The sequence below is a fragment of the Lepidochelys kempii genome, chromosome 23 (assembly GCF_965140285.1).
Source record: "Lepidochelys kempii isolate rLepKem1 chromosome 23, rLepKem1.hap1, whole genome shotgun sequence".
Taxonomy (NCBI): domain Eukaryota; kingdom Metazoa; phylum Chordata; order Testudines; family Cheloniidae; genus Lepidochelys; species Lepidochelys kempii.
Window position 1 is genome coordinate 11,246,662 of NC_136402.1, and position 9,719 is coordinate 11,256,380.

Consider the following 9,719-nt stretch of genomic DNA (forward strand, 5'->3'; position numbering starts at 1 on the left):
CTCTCACAGGCATTGAAAAATGCCAGTTTGCTAAAATTTGTAGCCTAGCGCCCTGTTATTTGCATTGCCACACAACTGTGCGAGGAATGTACTAACCACAAACAAATGGAAATGTATAAATAACATAGTGATGGTAAACGTTTATGCTTAAGTAGCATATGTGTGATTGTGTGCTGGGAAGTCTATGATATTTACCAGACACAAATTTTGCAGGCGACAGACTGATCCCCGTGATATCTTTTGCCACGGCATGCATACAGCTTGGACTACTTATAGGTAACTTAGTTCCAACTTATCTCTTCCTCTTTCCCAATGCAAGGCTGTATGCAAGCCGTGGCAAAAGACATCACGGGGATCAGTCTGTCGTTTACATCAACGGCTGCAAAATTTGGTTCAGCAGACTTGGTAATGGATCTGCCTTTCTGTTTGAGCGCTGTACTAATAACTAATAAATACTGGCCGGGGCTTGGGTCCTTGAGGTCTCTTTAAGTAGGAAGTAAGATCGAGGCTGAATTGGTAATAAATCTGCTTCCCTGGGGGATCCTCCAACCCAAGTTTACCGGCTGGAACCGGACCGGGCAGGGTAACAACCTCTGTGTCGGGAGTAAAGACCTAGCCGTGTGTGGAGACTCTGGCTGGGACGGTCTAGGGGCCTACAGGGGAGGGGAAAAGTTTGAAGAAGAGATGTAAGACTAGATCCAGCGAAACGTTAACTCCATCAAGAGTAAAATGCGGGCAAAGGATGGCCCAAATAGTAAAGGAGGGCTTGGATTGTTTGTAAAGAAATGTGCTGTTATGCATGGAGGATCTGGGGCCGCACAGCGGCCTGCCGGCCTGTGGGATCACACGTGTGCGCTGCTTGTCTCTGAGGCTGACCAGAGAGTGGAGGGGAAAGTGTGACCCGGGGCGGCAGCTCAGCATCGGGCGCACGAGGCTTTTAATCAGAAGCTTAAGGAAGTGACAGAAAATGTTCAGAAAGGGAAGCCGCAGAATGGGGAAGTCAACGGACGGCTGGCGAGCGCCGCAAGGAAAGGGGAAGGCGGGCGAGGGGAAGGAGCTGAGGAGACGTGGGGTTGTCAGAAACGGGTGGAGGACGGTGGAAGTGCTCATCGGCCAGCACAGGAGCAATTGGCTGCGGTGACACTGGGAGCACCGGGGAAGCCGGCTGAGTGCAAGGAGGACCCGGAGGATGTGATGGAGCAGGACAAGCCTCATCGTTAATAATGCAGCTGAGCCGTGTCGGAAGTTAAGAAAATGAACTGCGTGCTGGAAGGAAAAGGTTTGGGGGCACCCTGAGTAAGGAGGGGCGTGGGAGAGATCGGCCCAGGGGCTCTAGAGAGAACTGGGGTAGGAGGCTGCCAGCCGACCGGGCAGGTTTGTGATGGCCGGGTGCTGGCGTGATGGCAGAATGCTTCTTAAATGCAACGTCAAAACATGACATTGTGACAGGCCATAGCAGAAATGCCAGGCAGAGGAGAAACCTGTCCAGGCACTAAGTCAATGGATTCCCCAAGGGTGCCGGACAGCACCTGGTTCCACCCAGTTCTGTAGGGGGAAATGGGCCAGAGATGGCAGTTCCCTCCCAGACCCTGCACAAAGCAGGTTGGACGAAGTGTGGGTATTTCCGGAGTTCATTGTATTACAAATGCAAATGGGACTGGAGTCTGGGGGGATGGGACGTGATTCTTCTGGGGGAGATGTCATTCCAGCAAACCCTGGGAAGGGTCAGGACCATCACAGGACACTTGTTAAACGACCGACCAGCCAAGGCGGGGATGCAAATTCCCACCTCTGCCCCCAGCCTTTCGAAATGATGCCCTGGGAAGCGAGACACTGGCTGCGAATGACCTGTTCCCAGATCGAGGGACCGGCCTGCGGCACTCACAGATTCCCAGGGGTCATGTTCGCAGCAGAAGCTGTGCTGAGCTTGGAAGCACTGAAAAGCCCGTGGGTGGGTTTGACGGGCTGCACCCCGGCCGGAGCCCTGGCTGGAGTCAGGGGAGGGATCCCTGGTAAGCCCATTAGCAGGCGGGTGGGTTCGCTGATTGGTTTAACATGTGTTCTCGGCAGTGCTGTCACCGTAAGCACCGAGGATTGTCCCCCCACCGGGGCTGTAATGTGTTAACTAGCCTGGGACAGTTACACTCCTACAGCATTTGTGTGTGGGGCTGGAGCCGTGGCAATGGGGTGGGGTAGGGGCCAGCAAAGGCCTCTGTGACACCGCCCCATGCCGGCGTTATTGACACGTTTCCCTGCAGCCGTCCTGACGTCCCGCAACGAAAACCTGGCCAGAGATTTTGCTCCGTGAAATGCTTTGAGATGGTGATGTCAGGAGATGGAAACCCAGCTGGGAATTTCCAGCAGGGCAGCGGCTCCCAGCGCTGTTCTCCTGCCCCACATCTCGGCCCACTACAGCCCTCACTCGACCCCCAGCTCTGTCCAGGTGGGGCCCTTGGTGCCTTCCATAAGGGGTGTTACACACAGCGCCACCTAATGGCCAAACAGTGCAATACAGGTTAGGGCCCCTCCATTCCAGTCCTTTTCCTCAGTGGGTCTTTAGCTCCATGGCAGAGGATTGAGCTTCTAGCTCTGATGGTCCCAGGTTCAAACCCGGGCCGGGCCAGCGACGACCCTGGGGGAGCTGCCGAGAGCGATGGGGAGGGGAGGGTGCGGCCGACGTGCCCATGCGGGTCTCACATTGCGCTCTGCCTGCAGCTTCCTGATCGGTGAAGACGAGAGTCTACAAGGGCAGAGGCTGGAGCACCATGGGGGCCCATGCCAAGAACTGGAACGATAAGTCACTGGGAATCAGCTTCCTGGGCAGCTTCTCTCCCGTCTGTACAGATTTCCCTGCTAGGCCCCCAGGGGAACTGGGAAGTTCACAGCTGCTCTTGGTTCCACCGCGGTGGGGCACTGGGCTGGGGCACAGGGTCAGGAAAGGGACGGGGAGGGGGAGCGTGGCGAAGCAAATGTGTGTGTGGAGGCGGGGAGCCGCATTACCAAACACAATGGTGGGGGAGAAAGACACTGACATGGCCAATCAAGAACGGGGCTAGAGGGTGTTTATTTACTCAGGCCACATTCACATCCCCTGAGCAGCAGAGAGGGGCCAGGGGCGTGTGTGAAATTAACAGGGGGCTGCTGGTGTCCTGCAGAAACAGCCCCTGACAACACCACCCTGACCGCTGCCAAGAGCCTGATCCAATGTGCTGTCTCCGGGGGCTTCCTGAGCGAAAGCTACACCCTGAAGAGGCATCGCGACGTGAAGTCAACCCAATGCCCCGGGGACGCCCTCTATGAGGCCATAAGCCAGTGGCCTGAGTTTGAAGCCTGAGTCCCTGCAGCCTCGGGGCAGCCCCTGCGTCCATCGCTGACCCCACCCGCGGCTTCTGCCTGCTTGAGCTACACCTCTGCCCCCCAGCAGGGGGCGGCCTCTCACTTCTCGCCCACCTGCTGCCTCCTGGGGCCCGGAGAGCAGGGCTCTGAGAGTTGGGGTTACGCTCCCGTCTCCCCTGGGCTCAGCTGCCTCCCCCACCCCCGGGGGCTCAGATTTCTAATGGTGCCTGGGAGCCACCTGCCTCCCCCAGGCTACTTCCTTCGGCAGACGCCAGGCCTAGCCCCTCGCTCCCGCCCGCAACGGGCATGTCAGCTTAGCCCAGGTCCACACACAGCCACGCCCAGGGTCTTACAGCGTCCAGGGGGGTGGGGCCAAGCCTCAGCCGAGCTCTGTGGCGACGGCCCTGCCAATCCCTGGGCAGCTCAGGAAACATCGCCTCCATTCCCGTGTGAAACGTCTGAGCAATGATCAATTCCAGAGTCAAATCCACCTCTGCCCCCAGCCCCCCCGAGCTCTGCAGCGAAGATTTCATCTGGAATCCCCCAGAAACCAGTCGCTAGTTAACCCCCCACAAAGGGAACCCAAGTGTCCCTGAGCCCTGACACTTGGCTCTGCCTGGCCCCCGCAGGGTCTGCCTCTCAAAGCTTTCAGCGCTCGCCCCTTTTGCCCCGACAGTCCGTTCCCACGAGCCTCTCTTACCGAGGGGGGCAAAGTGTTTGGACGGGGAAGGACCCGTCGGGTGGGTCGCAGAGTCCCACAAAGGGGTTTTTAGTTCAAGTGCAATTTGCCTTTACCTCAGCGCCCCGCAGCTTAGTGCTTGCTTTGCTTGGGAGCTACTGAGCAGTGACAATAAACCAGCTTCTAGCACATCCAAAGTTGAAGCGCCGGGAATCATTTCATCTCCTGTTAAACCATAACCACCCTGCCGCTGGGCTGGGCTGGGCGAGCTGAGAGGGTGTGATTATGGTCTGTCAGATTAGCACTAAGAAGCCTCCTTGGGCTAGGTGCTATATACACAGAACATGAGACAGACAGTCCCTGCCCTAAAGAGCTCACAGTCTAATTAGACAAAGGATGGGAGGGGAAACTGAGGCACAGGGAGGGGAAAAGGGTTTTACCCAAACTCACAGGGCCAGTTAGTGGCAGAGCGTGGAACAGATCCCATGGGTGCAGTCAAGTGCTCTGCCCACTAGGCTGTGCTGCCTCTCAATCCAGAGGGAGGAGGTGGAGCGAAACCAAGGGGGTGCTGGTTCCGCATGGGTCACACACAGTCAGGCCCGGCAGCCCTGAGCTGAAGGAAGGGGAGGGGAGCTGGAGTTTGCGCCTGCTGATGGGAGCTGGGGCTGCGGCTGGAGACTGGCAGGAGGGGCCGGAGCGGAGGGAACAGCCATGCCAGGAGCAGTGTCCCAGTCCCACAGTGCCCAGGGCTGCCCAGCATGTGGGAAGGGGGCAGCAGCACTGACAGGGCAGCTCTTTGTTTCGAGAGTCGCTGTGGAGCAGCCCCCGAGCGAGGCTGGGAGCCCAGCACCCCAGGGCTAGACGGGCCCCGTAAACAGGAGCAACCCCTGGTGGGCTGGCAGCTGGAGGCCACGCTGCAGAGAGTGCAGGTCTGGCCCCCCCGCAGCCCCCGGTGTCCTGCCCCTGGCACAGTCCAGGTTCAGCCCAGTTATTTCTGCTTCTGAGCCGTGGACCCTGGGGGACGCGACCAGCTGGGATCCAGGCTCCCTGTTGGGAAGAGGCTAGTCCAGGCCCTGGCGGCTTGAGCTCTGGGGGGCGTGTAAAGCCCAGGAAGGGGCTCAAGGGGCTCAAGCAAGAGGTTTCACTCCTGGGCCAGCCACAGCCCCGCTGCAGCCCCGGAACAGACTCAACACAATCTCTCTTCCCATCCTCCCAGCATTGTAACACCTCCCCAAGACCCTGCGCGGCTGCCACAGCCCAGGCCCCCCAAGCCACCTTGCCTGGTCCCAGGGTGTTTTGGCTGCTGGCCCCATGGAGCTCGGCCCAGGAGGGGCGAAGGATCCTGCGAGGCCCAGGGAGGGGTTGGTTCCCTCGCCAGAGGAGGCTCTGGGTAGCCACAGCCACAGGTACTCGGCCAGGAAGGCAGCCAGGATCTTGCAGAGGTTCTCCACAGTCGTGGGGTGCAGATTCTGCTCCGTGTCCTCCATCGTCTGCCAGACCCACGGGAAAGGGGTGGCGATGAGGTGCAGCACCGGCACTCCTGCGGCCAGACAGATACATGGATAGTCAGCAGGGATCCAGCCCAGGATCTGCCTCACTGCAAGCACCAGCCTCTACTGCTGGAGTTACAAGAGTAATTCCACTATTGTCAGCAGTAGTAGACTATTATCCCCATGTGGCCCAGCCACTAGCGGGCGACGGGCGACATTCTAAATGCGCACACTGTCTCAGTAGATGGAGCCAGGCCCTCAGGCACAACCTGACCTTACATCTAGGAGCCGTGTGCTCCCCTGACCTAGCAACGAGCAGCTGGCCCAGGTGCATTATGGGAACCAGATTGGCCAGAGACATCAAGCGAGTCAGGGCCAAGTGGCTAGATAGCAATGATATGTTTATAAAGTCTTTCACCCCCAAGGATCCCAGAGCCTAAGTTCAAAATGCAGCCACCTCTGGGGTGAAGTGTGCCAGGCAGGCAAACATCATCTATAAAGCATTTTACCCCTGTAAATAACACCTAGCTCTTGCATAGCCCTTGTCCTCAGGGGATCCCAAAGCACTTTACAAAGGGGGTCAGAATGATTCCCCCCACTTCACAGATGGGGAAACTGAGGAAGACAGCAGCAAAGTCACCCAGCAGGGCAGCGGCAAAGCCAGGACCTGAACCCAGGTCTCAGTCCCTCGCTCCACTCATGAGGCCAGGCTTGTGTGGGAGCCTGGGGGAGTCTCACCACACTTTGTCTGCACACATTCCTCCCTGGCTCCCCCGGGGAGGCCTCCCCAGCTGTCCATCCCACACTGCTCTGCACCTGGATGAACGGTAGCATGGGGCAGGACAGGTACCTTTGCGAAGGAAGGGGACGTGGTCCTCTTCGACAGGCCCATAGACAGGCTCCCTCTGGAAGTACGTCTGCTCCCAGGGGTGGGACTGCAGCAGGCCCAGCCGGTGCAGACGCTTCTCTGGGCGACACAGAGAAGAGAGTGAGGAATGGGCTGGTTCCTGGGACCTGCCAGGCTGGGGCACGGCAGAATGAGCCCCACAGGGGGCTACACCTGGCCGCTCACAACAGAGCTCCCTGAGGACACGGAGACGCTGCCGGGGAGGGAGGGGGGATTTCAAACCTGACAAGTCGTGTTTGAGGGAAATAAAGTGTTGGTGAAAGATGCCAGGTCAACAGCCCCGGGGACTGAATCCCCAACTCCCAGCTCTGTCTCACAGCTGGGGATAGAGCCCAGGAGTCCTGGTTCCCAGCCCCCCTGCTCTAACCACTAGACCTCCCACTCCCCTCCCAGAGCTGGGCCTAGAACCCAGGCACCTTTATTCATTGTCAGACAGACGCAGGACCATCAGGACTGGCGGGTGGGGGAGGAGGTAGCTGTCCCGCTACAGGTGCCTGGGGGGGCAAGCCCCCTTCCACCCCTGGAAGAAAGGAAGGTTTGGTACCGATGCCAACGAGCCGGTCGAACCAGGAGGCGGTGAAGGGGAAGTGGTTCCGGATGGTCGGGTGGCGGGCCCCCAGCAGGTCCAGCAAGACAAACAGGCTCTGCAAGGAGGAAACGAGGGGTTAAATCTGTAGGGGCCCAGTCACCGCAGGAGGATCTGAGGGAGGGATTGGTACAAGATCCAGTGCAGACAGATTGAGCCCCCCGCCTACCCCGGACAGGCACCCCCACCATCTCCCTCCAGCCTGAAAGATCCCCCATGCAGAACTCCTCAGAGGGGCAGGCGGGCGGCTCTCACCATAGCCTGGAGCTGGCTGGTGCCCGGCTGGTGCTGAGCCCTGGCCATGGACAGCCCCGTACAGGGAATCCCTCTCACTCCACTCCCGGAAGGCCTCCTCGCCATCCAGGAACAGCAGCTGCAGCGTCACCTCAGAGCCCTGGGGAGAGACATGGGGATCACTCAACACCTGGCACTGCTGGACAGGTGAGGGGACTGCACCCAAGACAGCAGCAGAGTTAGGGATAGAACCCAGGAGTCCCAGCTCCCACCCCCCCCCCCGGTTTTGCACACTAGACTCCATTCCTTTCCCCAAGACAAGAGTAGAACCCCCAACCTGGGAAGCTCTCACCTGCTCCTTGGCCTTCAGCAGCTCCACGTCCAAGGCCGTGGCCAGTTCCAGCAGGATGGCACAGGGCACGGCCGAGTCGGTGGCCCCCAGGAAGGTGCGGCCCTGTCTTTCCCAAGCTGCCACCCCACCGGGCTTGAAACATCACCAGCTCCATCCAGCCCAGGGACCACATGGACAGGTACTGGGGCTGGGATGGGGACTCTGTGGAATCTTAGATTAAAGGAGCACCTTTAGATTTGGGATGGAGGGGCTAGCTGCAGAGCAGGAACATCTTTCCTAAATTCCCCAGGCTTACCCTGATCTGAGGCTGTACAGAGGAGGCTCCCAGCCAGCAGCTGCCTTATCAGAACTGTGTTCATTAGATAGATAGATAGATAGATAGATTCAGGGTAATGTATCAGAATCTGGCCCTCACCCCATTGCACTCAGCGGGTTTCTCTCGTTTTACCCTGGGGGAGAAGAGATCAGAACCCAAGACCGCCAGTTCCAAGAACTCCACAGACCTGTGTTGTCACTGGATTTATTACCAAGGGGACATTAGACAAGGGGAGGCACCAGAATACCCCTCTGTGGGACAGAATGACAGACTGAGGGGCAGGGTTTGTGTCTCCCGCTTTGAAGTCCTGTGTCTTTGTGCATGCAGAGCTCTGTGCAAAACCCACCATCTCTGTGAGCCCCAGGGCGGATGATGGCCCTGGGAGGAGCTGTGACCATCCTCTGAAAGAGTTGGTGCCAGGGCATAAGGGTTGCTCTGTACAAAGGAGGAGATTAAACTCCTCTGCAATACATACGTAACCCTTCTTCCAGTTCCAGCTCTGGCTTCAATATATAGGAGTTCCTCTCAAAATTATAACACAACACTGGCTTGAGCTCCCACCCAGAAATCTGGGAAAACTAAACACCAGCCCTGGGTGTTTCTAAGAAGCAATACTTCCTGTCTTGCAAGCACTGAGTCTGTGTGCGACAAAAGAAATATTTTATTAAGGGGAGAAGGAAGAATGGCATTAATTTGAGAAAACATGACAACAATGACTCAAACGTATGCAAACAACAGGTAAATCCCTGGCCCCAGGTGGAGCAGTGGCTTTGTCTCAGTTTCCCTCTTTCTGAAAGACCAGCGGACAAATGTCCCATTAACACACCACTCCCCTTTCTGTCCATGACACCGCACTCTTAGTTTGCTGTCCACCGTAAGTGAAGTCCTAGGGTCTAGGGGTGCCGTTAGGTGCATTCAGCTCCAGCCTTAGGGGAGGAATGCAGGAAAATCAAATGATGCCTCTGCCCACTCCGGTCACTGCCCACTCTGCCACTGCACACTGCTGTCACCTTCTGAAGTTTCTGCACTGCTCCAGCCCCAAGTGTTCTCAGCTCTTAGGTTATGGCTACGTTGCAAAAAATACCAGCAGCCACAAATCTCAAAGCCCAGGTCTACAGACTGGGGCTCTCATTATGGTACTAAAAATAGCCATGTAGTTGTTCCTACTGGGACTGGAGCCCAGGTTTCGGAGCCTGAGGAGGAATGTCCACACAGCCATTGTTAGGGCCGAAGTACAAGCCTGAGTCTGTAGACAAACCCTCAGTGATTTCGCTGGGTAGTGCAGAGCTCCAGCTGCTGCTGCCGTTTCTGCACTGTCTGGACAGCAATTCTGTCCAACAATAACGAAGGCTCAGCCCTTAATCTAGCTTCTCGCAGACCAAATAATCACTGAGCAAAACCAAAATCCCCGTTGATCACTATCAAGTGTTTCTCCAAACACCAGAGGAAAAGAATCACAATTTTCCAAAACCCTAGAAGGAGGGATCACACCACCACACTGACGGAGCGAATTAGGTTCATCTTAAGGTGACCACATCTCTTAGGGAATATTACAGACAGTGCTGCTGGCCTCTAGTCACACTGTGTATTGCTGGGGGGAGTCAGCAGCAACCAGGGCTGGGTTCCTTTTGACAACACAACACAGAACCAGCTCGAGTCTCCACCCAGTAATCTGAAAAAAATTACACCCCACACTTGGTACCTCTAAGAGCCAGTACGTCTCCTCTCACAAGCACTAAGTACATGTATAGAAGAGAAAACTTTTAATACAAGGGGAAAGGAACCTGGCATTACTTGGGAAAACACCACAAGCATGATT

At 56.9% G+C, this 9,719-nt stretch overlaps 2 pseudogenes; one reads left to right on the forward strand and one right to left on the reverse strand.

Moving 5' to 3' along the window:
• The first annotated feature begins 1,254 nt into the window (after positions 1–1,254).
• Positions 1,255–3,373, forward strand: LOC140902072 (peptidoglycan recognition protein 1-like; annotated as a pseudogene).
• A 62-nt stretch (positions 3,374–3,435) lies between these two features.
• Positions 3,436–9,119, reverse strand: LOC140901846 (glutaminyl-peptide cyclotransferase-like protein; annotated as a pseudogene).
• Between the last annotated feature and the right edge of the window lie 600 nt (positions 9,120–9,719).